The sequence below is a fragment of the Lissotriton vulgaris genome, chromosome 5, assembly GCF_964263255.1.
Source record: "Lissotriton vulgaris chromosome 5, aLisVul1.2, whole genome shotgun sequence".
NCBI classification, from domain to species: Eukaryota; Metazoa; Chordata; class Amphibia; order Caudata; family Salamandridae; genus Lissotriton; species Lissotriton vulgaris.
In genome coordinates, this window is record NC_141693.1 from 151377301 (window position 1) to 151392799 (window position 15499).

A 15499-nucleotide genomic window follows, 5' to 3' on the forward strand; every position below is an offset into this window, starting at 1 on the left:
GCCTAGAGCCGGTCCTGCCTTTACCAACTCCACAACTGAAAAGGCCTTTCCAATAACTAACCTGCTGGTGAACATGGTGTTGATGGGGCATCCCTTAATGTGATAGCACCACTTAGCTTGGCTGTTCCAGAAAAGTGTAGCATGAATTTAATGTCAAAATAGCCAGTATGCAAGCAAAACAGTGCATGACTATTGATGTCAGTGCCATAATATGGCAGCACCTCTGAGCTTGGCTGTACCAAACAAGAAAAACAAAATCTATCCCCCACTGTATGTACAAAATTCCAAGGGCTTCGAGGGCAATATTTAAATTATCCACAACACCTAAGGGCAGCTTAAAAGTGTAGCCTGAATTTAATGCAAAAATATCCACTATGTAAACAAAACAGTCTGTGACAATTGACGTTTCAGTGGATCAAAGATTGCATCCTCAAATAATTGGAGCAGATAATGCTAAAATCTATACATTCAAAGCACATTTTATACAGTTTTTATCAATATAAACAAACTGAAGTGAGAGCATATGATCGATATTCTTACTAAAAGAAACTAAATAATTAGCAGGAGGCAGAATCTTCTCACTAGATAGAATGTAAAAAGTCCTTGAAGACTAGGGGCTAGATATATGAACAGTTTGTGGTTGCAAAGTCACTGATTCGCAAAATCAGAGCCTTTGTGACTGCAGAATGACCATTTGGTATCTACATGACCCAAATTGTGATTCAGTTAAATGTTACAGAATCTCAATTTGGGATTGCGAGCGCATACAGAATCATTTGCAAGGGGATTGCTTAGGGCGTTCCTACCAAATAACAATTTGCAATGGACTGTAGTATTTTCTTTTTGTGACCAAAGTCCAGCCACAAAACATTAATATTTTATGGACTACATAAAGGTAATGGTAACCCAAGCGCAAACAGGAATGGCGTTTGTGAATGTTGAGAAAAACATTTTTTACGAGTCAGCAGTGGTCTTAAAAGACCACTGCCACATCTTAAAAATATTTGTAACACTTCATTTTTTAAAAAATTCATCCAGCTTTCCATTAAGAAAAATAGGCTGCATTTAAAAAAAACAGTTGCTTTATTTAAAAGCAATCACATACATGATAGTCTGCTGATCCCAGCAGGCCACTACCGTTCCATGGCAGCGAATAGTAGTGTTGTAATTTGTAATCTACCTCATCAATACTCATGAGGTTGTTTGGATTGTGATTCACTATTAATCAATATTTTGTAAACCAGCCTATTGGTACATAGGTCAGTTTGAAAAATATCATTGGATGGAATTCTTTTAAATACAGACATATTCCAATTATTAACCAAAGAATCATAGAAAGTTGTTTAAAACTGAATTATTTCTCTTAAAAGACGCATTAAATTCATTAAGATATATCCAAATTCCAATAATTTAGCAAAAAGTTCCCAACTAGACTAATATATATTTAGGAAGCATTTGAAAAAGTAAAAATTTCTAACATAAAACAATTTGTTAGTAGGATCAATTAGAGACTACACAATTTCAGAAGAGGATTGAACTGACAGTTTCAGGAAATTAGGCCTGAGCCATTTACGTTGGTACTAAGGGTGGGCGTAAAATCCGTTTCGCGGGCGAATTTGCGGATTTTCCGTGATTTCGCGATCCGCGAATCTCGTGATTTCGCAATCCGCGAATCTCGCGAAATCGCGGTAAAATCCGCGAATCGGCGGGTACGAATTTTCAGCCAAGCAAGGGTTACAGCAGCAGGTGCAAAAGTTGAACCTAATTTCTTTGTAACCTTTTACAAAAGGGTTACAAACAAATTAACTTCAACTTGGACACCTGCTGCTAATTGCTTCCTGGCGCCTCATTGCCTACTTGCAACTATTCTCTGACCCTGCTCTGACCCTTGAAGCAGGGTCAGAGAATAGTTACAAGTAGGCAACGAGGCACCTGGCCAGGGAATTAAACCTCATCAGGAAGCACTTACAGATATAAAAAACAGGAAGAAGGGAGAGGATGGCAAATACATCCATTTTGAGTTGTCAGGAGGGGTTAAACTAAAAGAGACCTTTACAGCACAATTTTCATATGTATTTTGCTAAAAATAAAAAGCTGTATGTTCTGTAGGGGCAACTCAGGAATCTGGCCCTTCAGAAATCCGGCCTCTCTTTCTTTCTCTCGTTCTCTCTCTATCTATCTATCTATCTATCTATCTCTCTCTCCCTCTTCCATAAACGACTGCATGGGTAACTTCGCTATGCAAGCAGCTGGCGAAGACGTAAAAAGCCCCGCGAACACGCAAAAAACCCCGCGAACACGCAAAAAACCCAGCGAACACGCAAAAAAAATCCGCAAATTCGCAAAAATTCGTGAATTTTGCGGATCGCGAATTCGCAAATCCGCAAATTCACGGATCGCGAATTCGCAGAATTCGCCCATGCTTAGTTGGTACCATATTAAAACGGGGCAGAAAAATTATACATGATTCAAATCGTGATTCCCTTCCTGGCAAAAGTTGCATAGTTCAGAGGTTCCATCCAATTTAGATGTTTAATAGTTTAAGTGAAAACGATCCCATTGCAACGAAATCCAAAAGCGCCTGACACTGCATGACCTATTCTATTTTACAAACTGTTGTGCTTTGTTTATTAACATGGTGACCTTTATGTTTAGGAACGTCCATTTTTAACGCAAGCCTTGGAAACCTAAGCCCTCTGAGGCTTGACTTAAAGTAACCTTTAGTTGGGAGGGAGGGAGTGTGAAGACCAATCTTACCTCCAGCCGAAGTTGAGATGTGGCATGCTTAAAATTCCTAAAGACTAGTGTCTTATCCTTCCTTTCTACTAGGAATTCCTTTCTTATGTGGTGTCTTAATATATCCCCTTGCTCCTCTCAAGACAAGCCGGCCAGCATACCACCCCTGCCAAACCCTGAGCATATGCACTTCTAATTCCATTTCCAATCTTGGAGTGGTCGCTAATATTGAGTTAATACTAGAAGTGAGCTTGTTCTATACCTGCCCTTCAGTTCTATTCAATAATTCCCATTTAAAAATATCGATGAGCTCCACTGCATATAGCAGAATGGCGGGGACCATAGCCTGATAAACCTCTTAAAGGTGGGAGTAATGTCTCCTACCGGTGGAACAATAAAGTGCACTCAAACCATTGGCCTGAGATGGGACCTTACACATGATGTTTTTTATGTGGTCACTATCACTCAATTTGCTGCACATTATTTTCCCTAGAAAAGTATAGGTTTTTACTACCTCCAGTTTTTGGGACCCAAAGAGCCAGGGAAAATTGGGATATTTGAGTTTTTTCTTCTCAAGAAAGCAGAGTATTTTGCTCTTGGAGGTGTGTATGTTTAGGTAATGTGCAAAGCCAACAACTAGTTTTAAGGCCCTTTGGAGTAAGGTCCAAAATCACTATGTCACCCTCATATAGAAGACATGAGATTGGCCGCCCTTCAATTTTCTGAGATATACCAAAGCCTTGTGAAAGAGAGGTAGGTAGATCAGAAATATAAAGGGAAAATAGTAGTGAGGCTAAGAGACACCCTTGTTTTACACCATTCTTTGTCTGAATTTCCCTAGAAAGACAACAATTACCTCCTACCAAAACTTTATACCATGTGGAGGAATAAAGAGCAATGATTAGAGGCAGTATGGTACCTGACTTCCAAGATCCAACAGTTTTTACCACAGCACAGGGCAATCTACTTTGTAAAATGCTGTAGAAAAGATAATAAAACCAGCATATACTACTCCTCCTCTAATAGACACATACTTCTCATTAAATAGTTGAAGAGCTGCTATATTGTCAAGGCTTGCATGTTTTTTCCTAAAACCCGTCTGATCTAATGGAAAGATTATGCTATCCTCTGCCCAGTCATTTAACTGAGCCCACAGCCATTCGAGGAAGACTTTGCCCACTGAATCTAACCATGAACTCTGGTGATAGTTTAATATGAAACTACTGTCGCCTTTTTAAATAGCGGGTCAATAATAGTACCGGTCCAAGAGGAGGGGCATGTCCTGCTCATTACATGTTTTTAAAACTGGGTGCAATAATGTAGCACAAAAAGCAGGTTCCTCTTTCATTACAGAGATTGGCACTTTATCTGGTCTCATAGCGGTAGATGAGCGAATTCGTAAAATATCCTTTTTATCTGGCAAATTATATGCAGATAGACTGGAGTTCAGAGTTTGGGGTATTTCTAACTCACCATTTGCCGCATATAATCAACAGATATGAAATGGATCCAACTGTCTTCCCTAATTGGGAATGGGGTGGACCTAACCCTTCTCCCTCACCCCTCTTCAACTATTTACGAGAAGTTTCTCATCTGATTCTTACAAACAGCCTCTTGCAAATTACGACTTATCCATTCACAACATTTCTTTTTTAAACTGCCTTTAGGTGGCATCTGGGCCTCTTCAATAAATAAAGACAGACAAGAGTTTCTCTCATTAGTAAATCAAAGAAATTGCTTCCTAACTAACCATTTATTTCCTTATTCAATTGGAGAATCAGGGAGGGTTTTTGCTTTCTTGAGACCTTTGGTTTTCTACGAATTGCATTAGTTAGAATCTGCTTCATAAACTGATTAAAAAAGTATAGAGTGTCGACCTCCCAAGTTTCCAGATTATTGAGGTGTCTTCTAAAATGCTTGTTAAAACTGTTATTATTTTAGGGTTCCACTGCGTTCTTCTTGATTTTTTATAAGAGTTCCCATCACATTTCCAAGAACTAACTGGGGAGGAATTTACCTCTAATATAAAAAACAATAGCCTACCTTAGACATTGTCACTCCTTAGGCCGTTGAACAGTTATGCTCACTGGCACAATAATATCTCACCCGCATTCGGCAGGACATAGGCAGCATTAGCGGGTCCGACCGCCATCTTGGGTGGGTTCTGAGGCGAGAGGCACTTCGGGCGCCATCTTGCGTAGGGAAGGGGATCAGGAGGCGGACTTCCGCACTTGGTGAGCTTACATAAGCCCCCCTAGCTGAGGTCAGTGCAGATTTCCTCGCTATCGCGCATACTGCTGCTGCGCTTTTTAACTTGTGTGGTCTGAGATTTTAACTCGGCGCTGCTGGCATTGCGCTCGCATTAATTTACCTAGCTTCTAAAATCTTTAGCCTACCTTAGACATCGTCGCTCCTTAGGCCGGGGAACAGTTAGGCTCACTGGCACAATAATTGTATCTCACCCGCATTCGGCGGAACATAGGCAGCATTAGCGGGTCCGACCGCCATCTTGGGTGGGTTCTGAGGCGAGAGGCACTTCGGGCGCCATCTTGCGTAGGGAAGGGGCTCAGGAGGCGGACTAAGCCACCCTGCTGAGGTCAGTGCAGATTTCCTCGCTATCGTGCATACTGCTGCTGCGCTTTTTAACTTGTGTGGTCTGAGATTTTAACTCGGCGCTGCTGGCATTGCGCTCGCATTAATTTACCTAGCTTCTAAAATCGTTACCCTACCTTAGACATCGTCGCTCCTTAGGCTGGGGAACAGTTAGGCTCACTGGCACAATAATTGTATCTCACCCGCATTCGGCGGGACATAGGCAGCATTAGCGGGTCCGCCCGCCATCTTGGGTGGGTTCTGAGGCGAGAGGCACTTCGGGCGCCATCTTGCGTAGGGAAGGGTCTCAGGAGGCGGACTTCCGCACTTGGTGAGCTTACATAAGCCACCCTGCTGAGGTCAGTGCAGATTTCCTCGCTATCGCGCATACTGCTGCTGCGCTTTTTAACTTGTGTGGTCTGAGATTTTAACTCGGCGCTGCTGGCATTGCGCTCGCATTATTTTACCTAGCTTCTAAAATCTTTAGCCTACCTTAGACATCGTCGCTCCTTAGGCCGGGGAACAGTTAGGCTCGCTGGCACAATAATTGTATCTCACCCGCATTCGGCGGGACATAGGCAGCATTAGCGGGTCCGACCGCCATCTTGGGTGGGTTCTGAGGCGAGAGGCACTTCGGGCGCCATCTTGCGTAGGGAAGGGGCTCAGGAGGCGGACTTCTGTTCGGCGTAATATCATAAAAGGATGGACATACAGGCGCGCAGCGTCCGCACGCAGCGGGCGCGACGTAGGCACGCCAGAGGTGCGCCAGAGGTAAGCCCGTTTGCGCCCGTTCGTGCAACGGGCGCGCTTAGGGCCGCCACATCTGGCCCCTCGCATCTATCACGCATAGTCTACTCTCGGTCTGAATTATTGGAATGTAGGCCGAGTCAGGCGCCCATTTGTCGGCAGGCTAGTATTCCCAAACCTAGCTATATCTCCTGTGGACTGCTCAATGTTCGGTCCCTTTGTAAGCACCACACTGAGATTGCCTTCCTCATTGAGTCCGCGGGGCTTGATGTTCTATTCCTAACGGAAACCTGGACCCAGGAGGATTGTGAGGTCAAACTGGTCTTGGCCTGCCCTCCAGGCTTCAAAATCAACCATACCCCTCGTGTGAAGAACCGGGGTGGTGGGATTGGTTTTAATTTTAGAGATACGCTAGCTCTCTCCCAGCTCAAGATTAGAGAGGTATCGGGCTTTGAGCTGATGGGGTTTGCTTTCAAAGGTCATGAGAAGACACTCTGCTCGGGTGTCTTGTGCTATCATCCGCCGGGCAATGCACCCTCCCTCCCCGACTTCATTGACCTGATCTACGACCTCTCGAACACCCACTCTAAGATGGTGGTCCTAGGGGACTTTAATCTGTGGCCGGGTGGTCCACTGGACAGTGCCTTCTCCACTCTGTGCCAAGCCTGTAATGACATCCAGCTGCAACAGCTTGTCCGTTCTGCCACACATCGGAAGGGTCATGCCTTGGATCTTGTATTTGCAGACGCTCAACTAGTGACGGTGAATGACATCTTCTGTCAGTACTGAACGGATCACTCACTGGTTGCTTTTTCCCTCTACTTGGAGGATTACTCATCGGTGGAGGCCGGGTCCAGACAGGCCAAGTTGTGCAGGCCCTGGTCCCGACTGTTAAAATCCGCGCCCTTGCCAAGCCTACTACCGGACAATTTTAGTCTGAGAGATTCGGCTGAGGAGAGCTATAACGCCTTATGCCGATCTATTTCGAACTCTTTGGGCAAGGTGGCACCACTCCGCAGGTCTAGGGGTAGGCTGAATCGGGCTTGCCCCTGGTACACGGATGACCTGCGGCAGTTAAAGCTGAGCTGTAAACACGCCGAAAGGGCGTGGAGGAAGCAGTATTCTGACTCTTTGAAGGCCATCTTTAGACAGTCATTGCAGGAATACAAGGCACAGATCAAGGTGGCTAAGGCGTCCTATTTGGAAGCCACCTTGAATCAGGCTTCCAACAAGTCGCAAGCACTGTTCAAAATTGTCAGGGACCTGACCCATCCTTCATGCACGGCCAATAATGTCCCTGCATCGCAGGCTTTGTGCGGCTCCCTGGCGAGTGCCTTCGAAGAGAAGATTGCTAAAATCTTGGAAGGTTTACAGAGTCCAGCACCTACCCCCCCGGTCTGGGAGTTCCGGACGGCTCGCCCAGTCGACCCCAGCTGAGCGGCGCTGCTCTCAGTTTGGGAGCTCCGGACGTGTCACCTAGTCGACCCCAGCCGAATGGCCGTGCTCTTAGCTCAGGAGCTCCGGCGGTCTCATCCAGTCGACCCCAGCTGAGTGGTCATGCTTTCAGTCTGGGAGCTCCGGACGTCTCAGCCAGTCGACCCCGGCGGAGCGGGCCTGTCTCTAGCTTGGGAGCTCCGGACACTTCGCCCAGTCGACCCCAGCTGAGTGGACTTGCCCTCAGCTTGGGAGCTCCGGACGCTGTGCCCAGTCGACCCCAGCTGAGCTGTTTCCCTGCCCCCTCCTTTGAGGAGTTTTGTAGTGTGGCACAAATGGTATCATCTGGCTCCCCTCTTGATCCACTGCCACCTAAATTTTGGAAAGTGTTTCAGGACGAACTCTTCCAGCCTTTCTACTCCATCTGCCTCCAGTCGTTTGACACTGCAACGGTTCCGGAGTGCTGAAAACTGGCAGCTGTGTCTCCTCTCCTTAAGAAATCCACCTTGGACCCCGCCTGCTTGTCTAATTACAGACCGATTTCCTTGCTCCCCTTCCCCGTTAAGATCATGGAGAAGTTAGTGACCCGTTCTCTGTCTGGCTTCCTGGAAGAAAACATCTGGTTCGATGAGGCACAGTTTAGTTTTCGCCCAGCACACGGGACGGAATCCGCGCTGGTGACCGTGCTTGACAACTTACGTTCGTGGGTCGACAGTGGGCGGGCAGCCTTTTTGGTGCTGCTCGACATGTTCGACACGGTCTGCCATCGTACCCTCATCAGGAGGCTGTAGGAGTGCGGGGTCACGGCATGTGCAAGGGACTGGCTGGTCTCTTATCTGAACAATCGGCAACAGGTGGTGGCGTTGCCTCCTTTCAGTTCGGAGGTGCGGAGAGTAGGGCAGGGGGTACCTCAGGGCTCGGCCATCAGCCCTATACTCTTTAACCTTTACCTCCGCCCTCTGGTCCAACTAATTAAATCATTTGGCATCTCCGCATTTAATTATGCTGATGACACCCAGTTGGTCTTTTCGCTGGAAGGGAAGAACGCGGTCCCGCTGGAGGCTTTCCACTGATGCATGTCTGCCACAGCGGATTGGCTCCGGTCCAAATCCTTGCAGTTTAATAGTATAAAGACTGAGGTGTTGTATTGTTCCACGGACCGGATTCCTCTTGAACTCCCGGAGAACTTCTGGCCCTCGACCTTCCCCGAGATTGTGTCAGCTGCTGAGTCGGCACGCAACCTGGGGGTGATTTTCGGCCCCAACTTGCAGCTGGATATGTACGTGAACAAGACCACATCCACGTGCATGATGCTGCTACGCATGTTGCGTAAAGTTCTGCCCCTTCTCCTCGAGAAGGCCAGGCCTGAAGTAGTGCGCGGTACCATCTTGAGTCGTCTTGACTATTGTAATGCGCTACTTCTGGAGGCTCCAAAAACACTGCTGGGGAAGTTGCAACGGGTGCAGAACTTGACCGCCAAGCTGGCTCTTTCCCACCCTAATCATAGCTCTTCAGCAGCAGCCCTACGGGATGTACACTGGCTGCCTGTGCACCTACGCGTCTGTTATAAGGCTGCATGTTTAGTGTTTAGGGCGGTGCATGGACAAGGCCCGGTTCCATTGCAGAATATGTTTGTTTGGTACTCCTCTTCGCGGTCCTTACGCTCTTCTTCTGCTCAGCTGCTTGTGGTACCGAGATTCCAGAGAGTGAGGATGGGTGGCCGTTCGTACAGTGTCGCAGCGGCCAAGCTCTGGAACTCCCTGCCACTGTCCCTAAGAAGCCAAAGGGACTTCTTCCCGTTTAGAAAAGCCCTGAAAACCCATCTTTTCCCCAGGGTTGTCTGAGCAGCGTATGTGATGTTAGCGTTGATTTCAAGCGCCAGGATGCCCTTGGGGTGACAGGACCGCGCTATATAAGTACACATACAATACAATGATCGCTAAGGCTGGAATCAACAGTTTTCAAGTCACCCAGCAAATAGAGTGAGTTAAACCCCACTACCAAATAGTCCAAGATTGCTTCCTACTTCGGTGATTTATGAGTGTACTGCACTGGGGAATCAGATGGCAATCGCTAATTTACTATCAAATATTTATTACTTCTCAACTGATCTTCCCTCTCTTATCGGTTTTAGTATTAAAAGGGACGAAAGTAGGGGGAATATATGGGGCTTCCTCTTTTTCTGTTTCACTAAAAAGATCAAGAGCATGTTTGGAGACTTTACAGTTCATATCTCCTAGTAAGATCAAATGAGGCACATTCTCCTTGTCTAAGGTGTGTTTCATAAATATGAAGATCTTGTGCACTAAATTATTATATTGGATATGGGGGATTGTATTAATTTACTACTAAAATTGAAGCTGATACCAACTCCTCTCTACTAGGTAGGATAGTAAGCACTACAAAAAGACTAGAGTGATCCTTATAACTCTCATATGTCCACTTAATTTTATAGGTCAGTAAAATTGCTACATTCTCCCCCTCCTTTGGATGGCCTTTTCAATCTGGTGTAGTTTTACATTCTAAAGAAAAAAAGCTGTTTAATTAATTGTTAGTTGTGAGGGTGTAGACTAATGGGTGATGTATGGTTGTTGTTTAAAGTTCCTGCCAACCAGTTCCATTTCTGGATTTCATCATTAGTACAGTCAATATGAGAATTACTGTAGTGCAGTTAAGTCACATGTCTACCTTACATTACTTTGTGAACTTTCAACCCATTTGTATCAAACAGCAGACCCTCATTATTGAGAGAAGACCACCAGTTCCCCCCTTTTTGTCCCACAGACCTGGGCCGCTATCCTGTGTATTTACTTCCTCATAAGCAGGGAACACATTAATACTTTTGGCATTGTAGATATTCGCTTGTTTTGCAGTACCATATTCGCAACAGTTTTAGAACAAAATGTTACCCTCATTGTAATCTTCTGCCCAAAATGAGAGAGGTATATCAATGACAGGTCACTGCTTTGGATTAAATTCAAGTTCTTAATTTCTACGGTATATGCAAATAATGATGAACGATTCAGGTTGAAGTTTGGGTCAAAAAGGGGGACAAAGACTAATGCAGAAATATTGACATTATAGGGGTGAAGGTGTAGTGTAGTTCCTATTTTCCCAATAAGCTCTGTGCACTAGAATAATATATCCTATAGATTAGACGTAGGACTGAGGTCGACTAGGTCTCTATCGAATATATTAAACTTAATAGTGAGTGCCAATTAGCTCAGAGGTCACTAGAAACTTTCTCGAATTCACAAGAAGGGATTCGTTTCTGACAACCGCATAAACATGACAACTTTGTTTCCCAAGAATAATAAATATGTCTCTAGAGTCGTGGAAACAATAGATCAGTATTTCCCTCAGTCAATCGTGCATGCTTTGTTTCAACAGAGTTTGTAGAGAAATAGAGAGAGGGGCGTTTTCAATAAAAAAGGTTTATTGAACAGTCTTCTTTCTCGTACAAGAGAAGTGAACTGCGACAATCTTTAAGCAGACTGCAAAGTATAATGGGTACAGTGAGAATAGTATTATAAAATAATACTGTGAAGGCATTGTATGGGTTCTAAGCCATATAAAAATACATACATAAATAACATTGACTAAAATACTCAACTGGTGCTTCTAAATACTCCTACCCCAATGTACCTAACCTAAGTCTAGTACGCGGGAAGAAGCAAGTATTGTGTAGCATAGGTTTAGTTGTTTTTGCCAGGAATCTACCAAAGGTTTCTCTAGGTTATAATAAGCTCAATACCTTTGTTTAGAATGAAGAAGGTCTGGTATCTCTGTCTCAGGATTCGATTTCCCAACACCCCACAAGGGGAGCTTGGAAACACTGGAGCAGGATTCTCGGCGAGAGAAAGGCAGTCTCTTGATCAGTGCGTCATCTGGACGGTCCGATTCCTTCGGCACTTGCTGTAGCGAGCTGCGTCGGGCAAGTAGATAGTCGAACTGCTCCGAACCACCGTAGTTTGCCATAGCAAGTGAAGGTATATTTATACCTTGAAGTTGTTTAGGAATGCCATAGTTTGATGTAAAGTGGAGCATATGAACGTCAGTAAAGAATGCCTAGGGAACAGTTGTTCTTTGCAAAGTACAGGAGTTCTTGGACAAATCGATATTCAAGCAAGGGGAAGTTCCCTAACTGCTTAAGCCGATTTTCCAAGAAATCGTTGTGACGTTTGGTACAGGTGGAAGTAGCCATGCCTGTATTTGGGTCGCATGGTCTATGCCTAAATGAGGGATTGATTTCTATGCCTATATAAGGCCAGTGTGAATTGTACCTATATAAGGGCATGAATCGGGAAAATTCACTCGGAGCTCTAAACGCCACAAAACACCCACTCCACATTCTTATGTACGACAATACTAAGTTCTAAACACATTAAAACATATCTACACATGATGTGTTAAAAACCCACCCAAAATACTCAAAGATGCGTTGGTACTGGTTGTACACGAAAAGCCTTTGTGCTGTACGCATTTAAAGCATTGTTTCATTCAAAGCATATAGATGACATTTGAAAATGCTATCCGAATGATTCATGAAAATACATTTATGAAATGGCTCTTAATTACAGAAGAAAAAGTCGAGACCATTCCATGGCAGATTATATAAACTGTTTGAATGTGGACAAGGTCAAATATTGTTTCTTGGAAGATTTTCAAAGAATTCTAGTTCTCTATGAATAGTTCTACTTGAGCAGATTACTTTGTGCCAAAAATAAAAAATAGAAATTTGGAAAAAACAAAAGCTTGATCATAGAAAAAAAGAGTTCCAAAGTTAGAAACTTGTTTTAAAAAAAAATGAAGGTTGAATTCACAGTCTCTCAGAACACTGTGTGCCAATTCAAAAGTCAGTGTTATTGTTTGGAGAAAACATCAAATCTTCTAAGTCTGAAAAGAATTTGTCTACCATTGTAGGTGAAAGTTGGATTACCTTGTTAAGAAGATTGTTTGCACAAAGATGCGAAGCATCACCGTCAGCATCGGTCGCATTAGCAATGTTCAAATTGGATACCTGTGTGGCGCTTTCCTCTCGTACCTCACCGTCAGCATTTTGCGTCTGTGGGATCTCAATGAATGCCGTCATCAGAATTGGTAGCCGCTGGGGACAACACTGCACATGGGCCTTTACCAGGTCCAGTAAAGCACCAACATCCGTTGGCATGACTGATGGGAGTGTGAAACAGATGTCTAACACACATTCTTCTCCACATAGCAGGCATTGTAGAACAGGTAAGATGCAATCTTGCAAGATTGGTCTGAATGACATAAACCATGTGGTATTTAATTCTCTTAAACGAGTTTATCCCAAAGGTTGGACTATGCGCTCACGACACTTCATCGCCAGAAGTGTGTTCTCCATGGTGAACTGGGTATTGCTTGTGATTTGATTGCCATATCGGAGCAAAAATAGTATCCCTGCTGCGATTCCCAAAATGAGAGGCAGTCCGCCAAACACAGATTGCACGAAGTTTGGAAAAATTCCTAGGACTGCTTCAAAAGGTGCTAACAGTCCGGAAAAAATCATCTTAAATACATGTACAATACCACTTGTATCAGACATGTTTAAAATACGATCTAACATTTCTGAGAAATGTACATAGTTAATATGAGTGTGTATCTCTGCAGAAGTCCTTGCGACTTGCAGATCATACGTTTCTTTGGCCGAGGTCAATTGCACACTTCTTTGTAAAAGAATGGCTTTCTTTCTGCTCAAAGTATCAATTCGTATAGAAGAGATGTTCAGTGAAGGCCATAACGGCGACTCCATGTCTGTCTTGGTTTTGGAAACAATACTTGCATACAGCAAGTGACCCTGGCTGACACAGTTACGAGATAGGCTAAACCTGGCAACATGCCAAGCAGCTGTGATCATTCAACATAATGTAACTTCCATTAGAAAGTTGCCTAAAAATTGGATAAATCACTGCAGCTGGTGAAACCTTGCAGGTGCAGGATAAGTTGTTCGAGGAACCATCGCAGGCCCCGTGCAAGTTTATACCCTGACATAGGAGAGAACCGCTTAGTAGGTTTTCACAACTATTACCACTAAGAAACACTTCTTTACCCCCACTCCAACATATGTGTGTGTAAGGTAATTCCCAGGATATCTTGATGTATTCTTTACCCAACCTTTCATATAGGCCTGCTGGTATACGTTTTAAGCAAAACTGAAAATGGAAAATTGTAACAGGCAGAGTGATTGTAACGTGTATTATCCATTTAATGGCTGTTTTTTCAGCGACTGTAAATGGCAATCTTCCCAGTTTTTCAATGCTCAGCACCATATAGTCTTCTCCCTCTGCACCAATTATATTTGTTTATCTGTGAGATTAAATTCAGAAAACAATGACGTTGTGTTGATTAAACGCCAAGGCACATAGCCTGAACGAAGGTTTGGTAACGTCCAGCCTAATAGCATGATAAAACGTAATTGCGACTGACCATGTTGCAAAAATGACCAAGTCCTGTTCCAATATGTCTATGGCAGAGGATACTATTCTGTCCAAAGAATTTATATTTAACCCATTGTCAACTACAGAGAGAGATTTCTCTAAATGAATACAATCAATTTCTCGTATTCGTTCGGCAGTCTCTGCTTGCGTAATCTTCCATGCTTTATTATATAGGGTATAGATACTGGCGTATATAAAACACTTATGACGCGGTTTTTTAGGTCCTTGTAAGAAGTCCCTCAGGTCAGCACCATCTTTAAGTAAAGATAATTGTTTTTTCACTTCCTTCAATGTAGACTTGTGTAGCCACTCAAAGCTCAGTTTCCCTACATTGTATGATGTTACTATCCCTGGATGCTGTCTCTGAACATATCTTGAATCTGGCCTAGTGTATGTGAACGCTTGTGTTTTATTCAGGAATCTGTCTTGACAGTTGTTTGTGTCTGTGGGCCAGATTAACCATTTTTTCCATTCAGGATCTGTTCTGTTGTAAGCAAAATAGTATGTACATTGACCACCCCCTCTGAAGTGTTACTGCTATCAGTTGTAGGTGTGGGTATGGACGGTTTGTTTAAATCTTTTATCTTGGCTAACCCAAGACAAGATGTCTGTTGAACAGTGGCATTCAAAAATATCATTTGTTATGGGATGATGCAGGCTCTAAATAAAGCTTCTAATCCCTGCACATGCCAGTCTTTTGTGCCCCAGACAGTTTTTGTCTCAATGTTGTCTTTCCAAAGGTCAAAACCTAATGTGGACAGCTGAGCATAAAAGGCCGCAGAATAAATTTGCTTTGTATTTGTCAACATACTTTTCATTCCTGTCCTATTAACATTTTTACAGTAAAATGATTCTGGATTTGAAACATTATACCCTGAAAAGTATGGAAATTTGCCCAAAAATGTTTTTGAGCTACCCTTTGGTGGCGTAGGACAATGCTCCCAAGTAAATGCATTTCTAGGATTTGCAGATTTATGCAAAAATGATGACCATAGTGATTATAACAATACATTTGTCATAATCTGATGAACCTTCTAAGTATTCACGATTTGTAAACTTTGCAGACATTTCTAAGTCTGACATCATTTTATTAACAGTTTCGAAGTCCCAATCATCAGAAAAGGTACTAGATGAAACAAAGTCACTCAAGAAAATCTTGAATTGGTGTGGAATCTTCAACAGCTCCGTCAGACCAAGAATGTCATATTCAGTTCTGTCCCAAGCTATACCACCTGGTATAAGAACGGCGGGGATGTTCACTGATGACAAGTCTCTTTGTTCACGATGAGATCATTTGTGTGGCTTGAGGAGTAAGTTGATGTTCTTACTTGCTGTGTCCTTTTTAACATATCTTCCATTTATCAGCATTTCCAAAGTAAATACAAGAGTCAACCAAAGTAGAAGAAAAAGTACACCCAACACAATCCCAAGTTCAATCCATGGTGAAACCAGATATGTCTTTTCCAGTTGCTGAAAAAGTTCTGTTGCTTGTTCTTTAAAAGTTCTTTTAGCTGGCGTCATTTCAGGTT